General features: G+C 31.5%; 1 protein-coding gene across 4 annotated transcripts in view; it reads right to left on the minus strand.

The window, feature by feature from the left end:
• PCDH11X (protocadherin 11 X-linked) overlaps positions 1–12,577 on the minus strand; it is a 741,859-nt gene that overhangs the window by 14,502 nt on the left and 714,780 nt on the right. The gene's annotated exons all lie outside the window — the stretch shown is intronic.

Below are 12,577 nucleotides of genomic sequence, written 5' to 3' on the forward strand. Positions count from 1 at the left end.
CAAACAGAAAACATATATCCAGACCTACTAAATGTAATTATACCCAATTAGATAAACAGGAGATTGTTCAGAATGTGTGTGTGTGTGTGTGTGTATGTGTGTGTGTAAAATTTATGAAAAGTCACATTTTTCGCTAAATGTTTTTAATCTCAGAATTCAGAATACCTTGGTGAAAATCTTAGTTTTAATTAAAACAAGTTTTGTAATAAACTTCATTGTTGTATCTCTAAGTGCATAAAAATCCATGAGATTTTACTCTAGTTACTAGAGAATCAATATTAAATAAAAGCACAAAAACAGAAGTGTAATTAATATTCTAAGAGTTTCTATTTGAATGAATGCTACTAAAATATTCTTTTAAGCATTTTTTTTAGTGGGCTATACAGTATTCCTTAATACTATTGATACCATTTAATTAACTTAATGAACTATTTCCCAAAGAGAGTACAAGTCAAGCACAGACTAACTCAGTGCAAGTTCAGAATAACATTCGTTGTGAATTAGTGGAGTTCAAATTAATTACACTTAAAACAACATTCTCTGAGGGCTTCTGTAACTTATTAATAACATTTAACTTTGAAGAAATAAATATTCTTCCTAGGGAAATATATTATCCTCATAAAGCACCAAAATACCCTTTGGATATCACAGTAATTTTCTATAGGGAAAATGTGATGTAGTCATATTGTTGATCATTTTATCATGTTGAAAAGGCAACTTGAACTAAAGTTATGAGTCAGGTGATGACCAAAATTCTGCCAGTATGTACCTCAATCGAGTATACTGGGAAAATGGAATATATAACAGGGTGATAAAAATACCTACCTATAAAGAATATATTGCAAAGGAGACAGACCCAATATCTCTCTTTGGAAATCACTTACAAGAGAACTGTTACCATCTGCAGTTGTTTAGAAGGAGTGAGGAAAAATGACAGAATATTGAACTATATTTTTAGCACAATGAAATTAAGATCGCTGTTAGAATGTAATTCATCTGTTTTGTCTCAGAAAGAAAATGTGCTCTTATGAGGTTAAATAAATTCATTTGGATATTCTTTTCCTTTGTTCTAAATGCTTACACTTATTTGACCTTTAAATTGCTTTTGAGAACTATCTGTTAACTCATATTTATTTAATTGACTGATATATATATATATATATATATATATATATATATATATATATATATTTCAAGAAATAGAGGAACAAATTCCAGTCTTTCAGAATTCAGATAACAAGTTCATAGATATGATTAAATGTGCTCTGATGATGCTCCCTATCATTCTATAACCTTTATCAATTTGAAGACAAATGCATATTTTATAGACATTTTCCTTAGTGCTATTCCAAAACTTAATAGAATGTTCATTATACAGAAATCTCCAAACTGTTCCATTTAATATATCTGTTAATCTCTGATAGCAAATTACACATGATAGAGTTCTTATACAGATCATTTGATTAGTTTTCAAAGCTGACCTCTCATGAAAAAGAATGTGATATTGTTATAAATTTGCTTTGGTCTTTCTTCCTCTTGCTCTTTCAGTAGCTTTCCAATTGTACCACTGAAGATTTTCAGTGTCATGTTTTAGGGGAATACTGTGTTGTAACTGATACATTTATTTCAGCAAATAATTTTTACTGCCCTCAGTTGTTCATCATTTGGTCTTCCCAAGTGAATAACTGGGAAATTTATGACTTGCCTAATGGGTTGACAGTTCAGAGTTTGGTTTAATGTGGTCCAAATGCCTAGTAAAGGTATTTGGGACATTCAACTCAGATTTTCACTTTTTATTTAAAGTTTTGTGAGATTTAAAGTTCCCCTAATATTGTTGAAGATAATCTGTTGCAACTTGATACCTTCAATCTATTCATGTAAGTGAACTAGTCAGAGTAGCAAAAGGACACACTAGAAACAAATATGATAAGATGAGTGATCCTATTTTCACCTGACACCTCTCCAATATCCACTGAAATTTGTTGGGAACAAATTGAGTAAAGTTACCATCACCAAAATAATAATTTGGGCCCATATGAGTAAGCAAACATCTGGAAATAGGTGGGGTTGGAAAGCTTACTATGAAAATATCGTTAGAGTTGGCTACTTATAGCTACAAATATATATATACTTTTTTTATGCTAGTAAATTATTTATTCTACACCAGACCTTTAATCAATCCATGGTTCCATAATCATATATTAGTTCTGAATTTAGACGCCCCAGAGTTTTATTCCTATATAACTTAAAGTCTAAATTAGTTACCTAGCTTAACAAAGAGCAGGTTTTTGTTTTGTTTTGTTTTGTTTTGCGGTACGCGGGTCTCTCACCGTTGTGGCCTCTCCCGTTAAGGAGCACAGGCTCCAGCCGCGCAGGCCAAGCGGCCATGGCCCACGGGCCCAGCCTCTCCGTGGCACGTGGGATCCTCCCGGACTGGGGCACAAACCCGCGTCCCCCGCATCGGCAGGCGGACTCTCAACCACTGCACCATCAGGGAAGCCCAAGAGCAGGTTTTAAATTAAGCAAATTCTTAATATTAACAACATAGCATTGCATTTAGAGTAAAATGATGAAAGAAGCAAAATTCTCACACAATGAAACTGTCTATAATTACACAGATACTTTTCATATTTCAAAACACTGCAAATACATGAAGACATAGCTCGCAATATCAACAACCATCAAAGAATGAGAAGTGACTCATTTGCTATAGCATTTCTGATTAATCAACAAGTGTAGCAGTTTTTATATTATCAGGTTATTGGGACCTCAGCGAAACAATGTTGACAACCTTACACTGGTTCAGTTAACAATAGTCACTAAGAAGAGTCTTCCTTTCCCCTTTAAAAGTAGTATTTGATGAAAATAACAATTCAAACCTGGTAAAAGAAGAAAATCTTCGGAATTACCACAGCAGCCAAAAATAATCTCATGGATCATATCACTGAATAAATTTTGTTTCATGTCTATCTGCAATACTTTGAAAGAATTAAAACTTATTTGTTAATATTAATTGATATACTTTAATAAAATGAGCTGTGATATCTTTCATTTCAAAATTCTGTGACATATTCTGCATCATGTGACTGTAAAATATTTTAAACACCCAAATCTATGCAAAACTAAGATAGAATGCAGGTAAATGCCAAATTTTTAATTACTTTCTTCTTTTATATTTTACCATATTGAAATAGTGCACACATACTTGATGAAGAAGCAATGACACTTTGACGCAAAACATTATCACGCTAGGAGTGTTGTGATGCAAAGTATACTTCACAAAGCACTAATTGTATTTGGCTTTTGAAATTGGAAAGTAAAACATTTTCATTTTTTCTGGGGGATTAGCAGAGAATATTTTATTATTCTTTAGAGCTTTGATTTATAGCGTGAACTTAATATCTACAAGTACAAAGCAGAACAAGGCCATTACCTTAGTGTGACTTTTAATTTTTTTTAGTTTAACGAAGAATCTATCAGACTTATAGATTCTCCTTTTGGAAGATGGAAAAAGGGACTTTTGGTCTATGGCCACAGACACTATGAAAAACATACAGAATTATTAATGAACAATAAATGTAGCCAATGCCTTTCATCCAATAATCTTGGCCTATTTGTGTTAATAAAGTGGGCTTGGTAATACCTATTGCTATTCTATAAAGCAGGAAGCCTGTGTTTATTTAGACTGGGAAAACTGGGACAAACCTGCCTTGTTTAAGAACTCACTTGGCAAAATCTTCACACTTCAATTTTAACCCATTTTTTGAATATATCTTACAAGATATAGAAATTGTTCTCTCCATTTAAAAATTAATAATGCTACCATTATAAACTTCCCCTATTATAAATTCTGGAGTTTCTTACAAGCATGCTAGGTCCTTCTAATAATGATTTTTTTTAGAATACTGAATCATTAATAATGAATGCTGTCCAGTGTATTTGTTAACAAAGGCTATTACAGTTACACACGTTAATATACGTTATTACAGAGACTCATAGGTGACTATAAACACAAAATCAGTCATGATATTTTGGGATTATTTGGGGAAATATTTGTTCATAAATTTACTATTAGTTACTTATTCAAGAACTATATTTTGCAAAAGCAATAGTTAATGTTATTGCTTCTAGGCCTTTTGGCTAAGATCAAGTGAAGAGTTAATTTTAGTGATTAAAGAGATATGTAATCAATTAATTTATATTTTAAAATGCAATTGATAGCTTTTAAAATATGCCATTTAAATATGCCTTTCAACACAATCTACAGTATTGTTGTCTTTGACTTTGACATAAAGAATAGGAAGTACAAGAAAAAATATATTCAAAGGTACTGAAAAAGTACCATTTCATGCTTATCAAAAAACAAACTAAGTCTGTGATATATAATACTATGTAATGCTGTTAAAAGATATACATAGAAAGAAAATTCAGATATCTAAATTACTTTGGACATTCCATTTAAATAATTTCGTTTCTATAAAATTGATTTTTATACTGAAAATATATACAACAGAGAAAGTGTGAGCTATTACTATCATCATTGTTAGCCAATTACAATCTGAAGAAGAAAAAGGATTTCTTCCCCTAATGATGCTCTTTGAATAGGGCACTCATAAGAGCAAGGATAAACAGTAGTGGCACCAGATATTCCTACTGCTGGGATCACCTCTAGGTTATTCTAAGCTAGGATTCGGAAATGTCAAAGTATATAATGAAACAAATGTGGAAACATTTATTCTATGGTAACTTTGAATAAATTGATTCAAATGTGAAAGAAGTCATGAAAACTTTCTCAAGTGGAAATATTCTTAGTCCTGTTACAATGTTTATGAACTATTACCCATAATATAGGTGGGTATGAATTAACCATTTGAGATTCAGTATTACATATTACTTGAATGAAATTTTCAATAAATTCTAACTTACCGCAGCCAAACATTATGCATGTGAGCATTTATTCAGTATTTTGTATTTTAATTAGTCAAACTCAATATGTTCCTGGTGTCAATATGCTGATTGTCTTTGAGCAAGAGAGAAGAAAAAAGTGTTGCTTTTCTTTTTTGAAGCAGAGAATGCCTGGTACTTGCTTTTTTGTTTGTGCTTGTATTGATTTGCATATTCTTTAGAAGTAGGTCATTGAAAAAACAATGCTTTATATAATTTTACACTAATAATGCAAGTACATTTAATTGGTCAAGAGATAAAGCTAATTGCTTGCTTTTATGAATGCAGATATCATAACTGTACTGTAAATGACATATGAAGATTTTCTTTCAAATTGTTTTTTTAGAAATGGTAACTGGTGCTCCAGTTGTATTAGGCATACTATAGATTCAATATTTTTGATCTGTACAGATTTATATCTGTTTTGTAATGAGGAGCATTAGAATGTTTGTACAGATATATTTTGTAATGAGGAGTTTTGTAATGAGGAGCATTAGAATGAGGAGTTTTGTGAAGTTTTGTAATGAGGAGCATTAGAATGTTTGTACAGATATAAGATGGACAAGCATTAATTAAATTTAGTCTAATGAACTATAACTTTAGTGTTTGCACTGCAGTCAACCTGTATTTGAATTACTCTGTACAAGATTTCAAAGGTAAGTGTATGTGCTATAAAAACATATAGAGAATCATAGAGATAGTGTTCATTTAAACAACAACCTTTCTTCACAGCAAACTAAAGTTTAATTAACAGTATAGATAAATAAACTGTTATAATGTAATAGACTAATCATACATTTCTTACAAAGTGGCTGAAGATATGGACGAAAAAAATAAGATTTCTTATAATGTACTTAATCCAAATATATGTATGTAATTTGTGAATGACAGCCAATTTAACTACTCCATTTAAGAGGAAGATGATAAATAAGACATAGTGTGTGTGTGTGTGTGTGTGTGTGTGTGTGTGTGTGTGTAAAATAAGGAGGATGTGATTGTGGCGGCCATGGAAGAGAGAGCACAATATCCATAGAGGTCTGGGGATGATAGAAATGAGTGAAGAAAAGGAGAGATATAGGTACAGGGAGATTTGCAGGGAGCTAGTGTGAACAGTCCTTTGGACAGTTAATTGGAACCTTAAGTGAAGAGGAAGGCCCCAGAGTCAGTACTCTTCTCAATTGAGGGAAATGAACCAAAAATGATCCCTGATAAATGGACATGGAAATAGATGAAACATGTTCACTGTATGTAGGCTGGCATATTAAGATAGAATATAAAGCCACATTCCCTGAATTAAGCAGCATACTTATTTCAATACATTTTTCCTAAAATTGCTTTTCCTCAGTATTAACATGTATCCTCCCCACATATGGATTTTATTGTACATACATACACAGCTTAAGTGCAATTCAGTACATACACATGAACTTTCTTTTACTAAGAAAGGAAGAAAGGATTAACCTCATATTCTTATTCTATTTTTAACTCATTAAGTTTTCTAGTGATTCAGTTGCACATAGGCTCTAAAGATGGGCCTGCATTTATTCACTATAGCAACAAAACTTACTATGTTACTGGGGTGAATTACAAAGACATATTTCTAAATGTTAAAGAAACCATGAATTCCCAGGAAATACTTAATTCCCTAATATGTATCTCACATTTTACATATTGTTAGATTTGTTTTGCTAATATTTTAAATGGACATTGTGCCTATATTCATGAGGAATATTGTTTGTAGCTTTTTTATTCCTTTCTTTTTATTTCATACTATCTTTTCCTGGTTTTTAGTGTCAGAATAATGCTGGTCCCTTAAATGAGTTGTAAAACATTCCTTCTTGTATTTTTTGAAAATGTCTGTGGAGAATTGTTATTCTTTATTCCTTAAACATTTTTGAAAATTCACCTTTGAGACTCCCTAGGCTTGATGTTTTCTCTGTGGGAAGATTTTCATCAAAAAAAGTAAATTCCTTTTATAGATATAGAATGTTCAGATTATATATTTTCTTCTTGAGGGAGTTTTGATAACTTGCGTCTTTCAAGGAACTTGTTTATTTCTTCTAAGTTATCCAATTTGTTGGAAAAATGTGCTTAACTATTCTCTTATTTTTTACTGCCTGTAGGATCTTTGGAGATGGCTCCCGTTCTTTTCCTGATATTGATTGATTGATTTTTGTTCCCTATCTTTTTTCTTGGTTGCTTTAACAAGTGATATATCAGTTTTATTAAAGTTTTCAAAGGACAAGTTTTGACTTGTTCATTTTCATTAATGTTTGTTTTCTATTTTGTTGGGTTATGCTTTTTTCTTTATTACTTCCTTCTACTTACTTTGGGTTTATTTTGTATTTATTTTCTAGCTTAAGTTAGTATCTTGGGACATTAATTTTAGACCTCTCTTTTTTTCTAATATAAGCATTTAAAGCTTATGTTTCCTCTGAGAACAGCTTTAGTTATTTGCATCTCATTAATTTTGATATATTGTATTTTTATTACAATTAAATTTAGAATAGCTTCTTAAACTTCTTGATTTCCTCTTTTTCTCATTGAAGTATGTTGTTTAAATTCCAAATATTGTGATTTTTCCTAGGTATCTAATTGTTATTTATAGTTTAATTCCATTAAGTTCAATAAATATATTGTGTGTTTTCAATCCTTTGAAATCTATTAAGATTTGTTTTATGATCCAACAAATGGTCTACCTTGGTGAATGCACTATATGCATTTGGAAAACAATTCATATCCTGTAGTTTTAGGTTGTAGTATTCTGTATGTAATTATCAAGTAGGTGAATGTGGTTGATTGTGTTGTTTGGATCCTCTATTTCTTACTGATTGTTTTTTTTAATCTACTTGTCAGTTGCAAAGAGAAAGATGTTTAAAATCTCCTACTATTTATGAGGTTACATATTCCTTGTTTTAATTTCATCATTTTTGCTTCACATATTTTGAAGAAATTAAGTGCATACCCATATAAGATTAATATATTTTCCTAATGAATTAACACTTTTATAATTATGAAATAGTCTTTATTTTTGGTAACACTTTTTGTCTTGAAGTCTATTTTTCTAATATTAACATGGCTACTCTGGCTCTTTATATTTACTGTTCAATTTATATATCTTTTCCTATCCATTTATATTCAAACTATATCTTTGTATCTAAAATTCGTCTCTTCTAGACAGCATAAAGTTGGATTTTGCTTTCGGCCTTTATTTAGAGTGTTTACTTCGTTAACATTTAATGTAACTATTGATATAGTTTAATTTGGTTTCCCATTTTATTGTTAATTTTCTGCTTTTCCTCTATTTTTCTTAATATCTGTTCCTATTTTTCTGCCTTTTATTGGATTATTTGAATTTTTAGATTTCCACTTTAATTTATTTATTGGCTTTTTAGCTATATGTCTTTGCATTTTTTAGTGATTGCTCTAGGAATTAGAATACATATTCTTAAATTTTTACGATCTACTTAAAATGAATGTATTGTTAAAAAATTATTCTGACACTTGTTAAAACTATAAGGAAGACTTTATTCAACACACTGTCATAGGTGTGGTGTGAAGACATTTTCAGTAGAGGAGAGAGATTGAGCTCTTCTCTGAATACAGTAAAGACAGCTGAGGACTTATAGTCAAGGAGAAGAGAGAGGGGGAGATGGATGAGGTGATGGAAAATTACTAAGAAGAGACATCAAGGGTAGGGAGATTCTTGAGAAACCAATTCAACAGAATTCTTGCTGAAGTCAGCCCTGAGTAATCAAATATTGAGGGTGTGGGATTCTCTCTAAACTGAATTTTCAGGGCTTAACAGGCCAAAGAGAGGGCCCAAAGATGAGATCTAGTCAAAAAGAGGGCTCAGAGGAGCCTGTCTAAAGTTTAGTGAAGGAGAGAGTCTTTGTCAGTACCACTGAACATAAAATGTAGTAATTTACTGTGTTTACTATGACATATTATTTGGAGAACAATACCAAAATATAATAAGCAAGAATTTGTAAACTTTTCCACATAATGATGTTTTTAACTACCCACTTTGTTATTCTTCTACAGATTTCTTCTGGAAGAGAAATAAAGCATATTATTTCTTTATTAAAAGAAAGTTAATATTAGGGAGGAAGAAAAGTATTTGATAAAAAAACAGTTTTGATAATTGGATAAGGAAAATCTGAAAATATTAATTATATTTATAATTTAAATCAATTATTTAAAGTGTCTATGTTTTCTCTTTATCACTTTTCTGAACAGATTGAGCAATAACTCAATAATAATCATGATATTAAATCCTGCAGGCACATTACAAGAAAGACATTATAATGTTATTGTAGTTAATATAAATATAACAGTTAACAGAGAATATTCCAAGACCATGTTCTTATATTCAACGAAAAGATTTTAACAGTGCTTCTTGACTAGGGTTGCCAGATTTGACAAATAAAAGTACAAGTTGCCCAGTAAAGTTTGAATTTTATATAAACTCCAACTAACTATTAGCGTAAGTATGCTTCATGCAATATTTAGAACTACTTATGCTAAAAAAATGTTGTTTATCTGAAATCCAAATTTATCTGGACATCCTGTATTTTATCTGGTAGTCCTATTCTTGATATGATGCTCTAATGTATCCATGAATTTTCTGTAAGTGCACAATAACCACAAGCAGCATCAATGAGAATTTATTTGCTTTCAGTCAGATGCTAAAAAGATAACTTAAGTAACCCTTGTATATGCATAGTAGGTAACTATTTTAAAGAATAAACTTATCATATATTTCTTATATATATCCTAACATTATAAACCATATACCTTGTGGAGAAAGAGAAGAACTACTTTCTCAATATTAAATTCTTCAATTTAAATCTCAGGTCTTGAAAAACACTCTCTTTTTTAACATATTAGACCAGCTCTGCTCCCTACTCTCAGAAAAATTCCTTTCGTTTTTTAAGGAATACATGATATTATTTTAGCAAAGACCTGCTGAGCAATTAATATTTATTTGGTTCTAATATTTCTGATATTGATGGAAGTTTAACCATAAACAAAAATTTTGGTAAATCTGTTGCTTTTCATTCTGTGGTGCAATCTATTTTAGTTTATGTCTAAAAAAAGGTGTTTAAGGAGGCACATTCTGTTATTCTGGTTATCTTAATATTAACTAATAAATTATTATTCATTTATGAATATTACTGTGCTAATTCAAAGTTAGCAGGAGAGAAGATGTCAGAGCCTTGCTGAAGGCAGTCATGGATTTATACTGAGATAGTCACTTTCTTGCTTGGCCCTGCCTGTGACCAAGGATCCACATTTGTAAGAAAGACAAACCAAATATTAAATTTTTATTACATGAATTGCAGAAAGATTTTTGAGCTACTGTACAATAAAAATGTGTTTTAAACACAAGGGATAATATGTACCTATATTATTTATTTTTACAAAAGCTATTAAAAGTAAAATTGCATCTAAACAAGTCAATAAGTATGAAGTATGTCTATATTTTTGCATTTTTTCCTAAAGTGTTGCAATTCCAACCCAAAATACATTTTCCCCAAGGTTTGAATCATCTGTCAATTTCACAGAGCAATCATTATATAATTGAAATATGCAAATTTGCAGATTTTTGAATTAGACATTTTATGATATTGTGTGGTTACATAAGTTGTAAAATGAAACTCACTCTTAAAACTACTTAGAATATTTTATTAAATCAATTTAAGACCTAGTCAATATACTATTATAGTACTCTTTTTTTAAAATAAGGTTTATACCTTAATGATTACATATTAAAAAGTTTATTATAGCTCTGTGGTGATTCATCTTATTTACTCAGGTAAAAAATATATATATTTTCAAAACCTAAATGGCTCTGACAATATTATACCTCTAGGAACAATACAATGCAGGTAGTTTTCAATATTCAACTAACGTGTTTATTCCCAGCTAGTCTTGCAATTATTTATAATATCATAGAGATAGTAAAATGTAATTGAAATCTACTTTATGTCACTTAACTGAGTACATTATGTATATCATATAATTTAGAAAATTTTATTAGATTCCATTAGTCATGTTCCAAAGGCTACAAACACAACAAATATGAAACATATATATTAACATTTATAAAACTGGTGCCTAACACACCTTTCAAAATAATGATAGAATAGATGCCATGCATATGCATTTGCATACATGCATATATTTGCCCACAATTAATTCGTATATTTTAGTTAATATCTTATTGTTATGGGCTTTTTTTTTTTTTTTTTTTTTTTTGCGGTACACGGGTCTCTCACTGTTGTGGCCTCTCCCATTGCGGAGCACAGGCTCCAGATGCGCAGGCTCAGCAGCCATGGCTCACGGGCCCAGCTGCTCTGCGGCATGTGGCATCTTCCCGGACCGGGGCACGAACCCGTGTCCCCTGCATCGGCAGGTGGACTCTCAACCACTGCGCCACAGGGAAGCCCTGTTATGGGCTTTTTAAAGTTTGTTTTATATAAATTTTGGATGGCAACTGCATATATTATCAAATATAATAATTCCTTTCATTAAAAAAATACACATTGTTTCTCAAAGAAAAATTAGATCACTTTCTATAAATTAAATGCAAATCAACAGAGTGATAGATTACATTTATTTATACAAGAGTGTGAGTATAAATCAGTGTAGGTAGATATGAATGCTTTAAAATATATGGTAACAACTTACACAATAAAAAGGGTAAAAATCAATGACATATTTTGATTATTGGTTAGTTGCACCAGAAAGTATAAACATAAAATGAAACGTTTCATGAAGCAACAATTTAGTATTTTAAATGAAGGGAAAATGCGTAGTCAAACTGGCAAATAGAAATAATATGAGTGCTACAATTTTCACATCAATCTAAGGAAAAAAATGTTTTGAATTACAGTCTTTTTAATCCTATGTGATAAAGAAAATTATTTCAAATGTGTAATAATTTTAAATAGTATAATCCAGATCTCACTGTGCCCCTATCAAATCTAACAGTGTAAAAGTGTGCCTCTGAGTAATGTATATCTTCTGGCATTTCTGAAAAACTGTTGAAAGGTTTTGTATTAGAAAAGTGGTGAGAGATTGGCTCAAGATGGCAGAGTAGAAGGATGTACGCTCATTCCCACTTGAAAAAGCACAAGAATCACAACTAATTGGTGAATAATCATCGACAGAAAGACACTGGAACTTACCAAAAAAAGATAACCCACATCCAAAGACAAAGGAGAAGTCACAGTGAGATGGTACACAGAGCGCAATCATGATAAAATCAAATCCCATAACCGGTGTGTGGGCAACTCACAAACTGGAGAACAATTATACCACAGAAGTCTACCCACTGTAGTGAAGGTTCTGACCCCCACGTCAGGCTTCCCAACCTGGCATTCTGGCAATGGGAGGAGGAATCCCCAGAGAATTGGACTTTGAAGACCAGTGGGATTTGCTTGCAGGACTTTGACAGGACTGGGGGAAACAGAGACTCCATGCTTGGAGGGCACACACAAAATAGTGCATGCACAAGGACCCAGGTGGAAGGAGCAGTGACACCATAGGAGACTGAACCAGACCTACCTGCTAGTGTTGGAGGGTCTCCTGCAGAGGCAGAGGGCAGCTGTGGCTCACTGTGGGGACA

This window comes from Lipotes vexillifer, unplaced genomic scaffold, assembly GCF_000442215.2.
Source record: "Lipotes vexillifer unplaced genomic scaffold, Lipotes_vexillifer_v1.1 scaffold8, whole genome shotgun sequence".
NCBI classification, from domain to species: domain Eukaryota; kingdom Metazoa; phylum Chordata; class Mammalia; order Artiodactyla; family Lipotidae; genus Lipotes; species Lipotes vexillifer.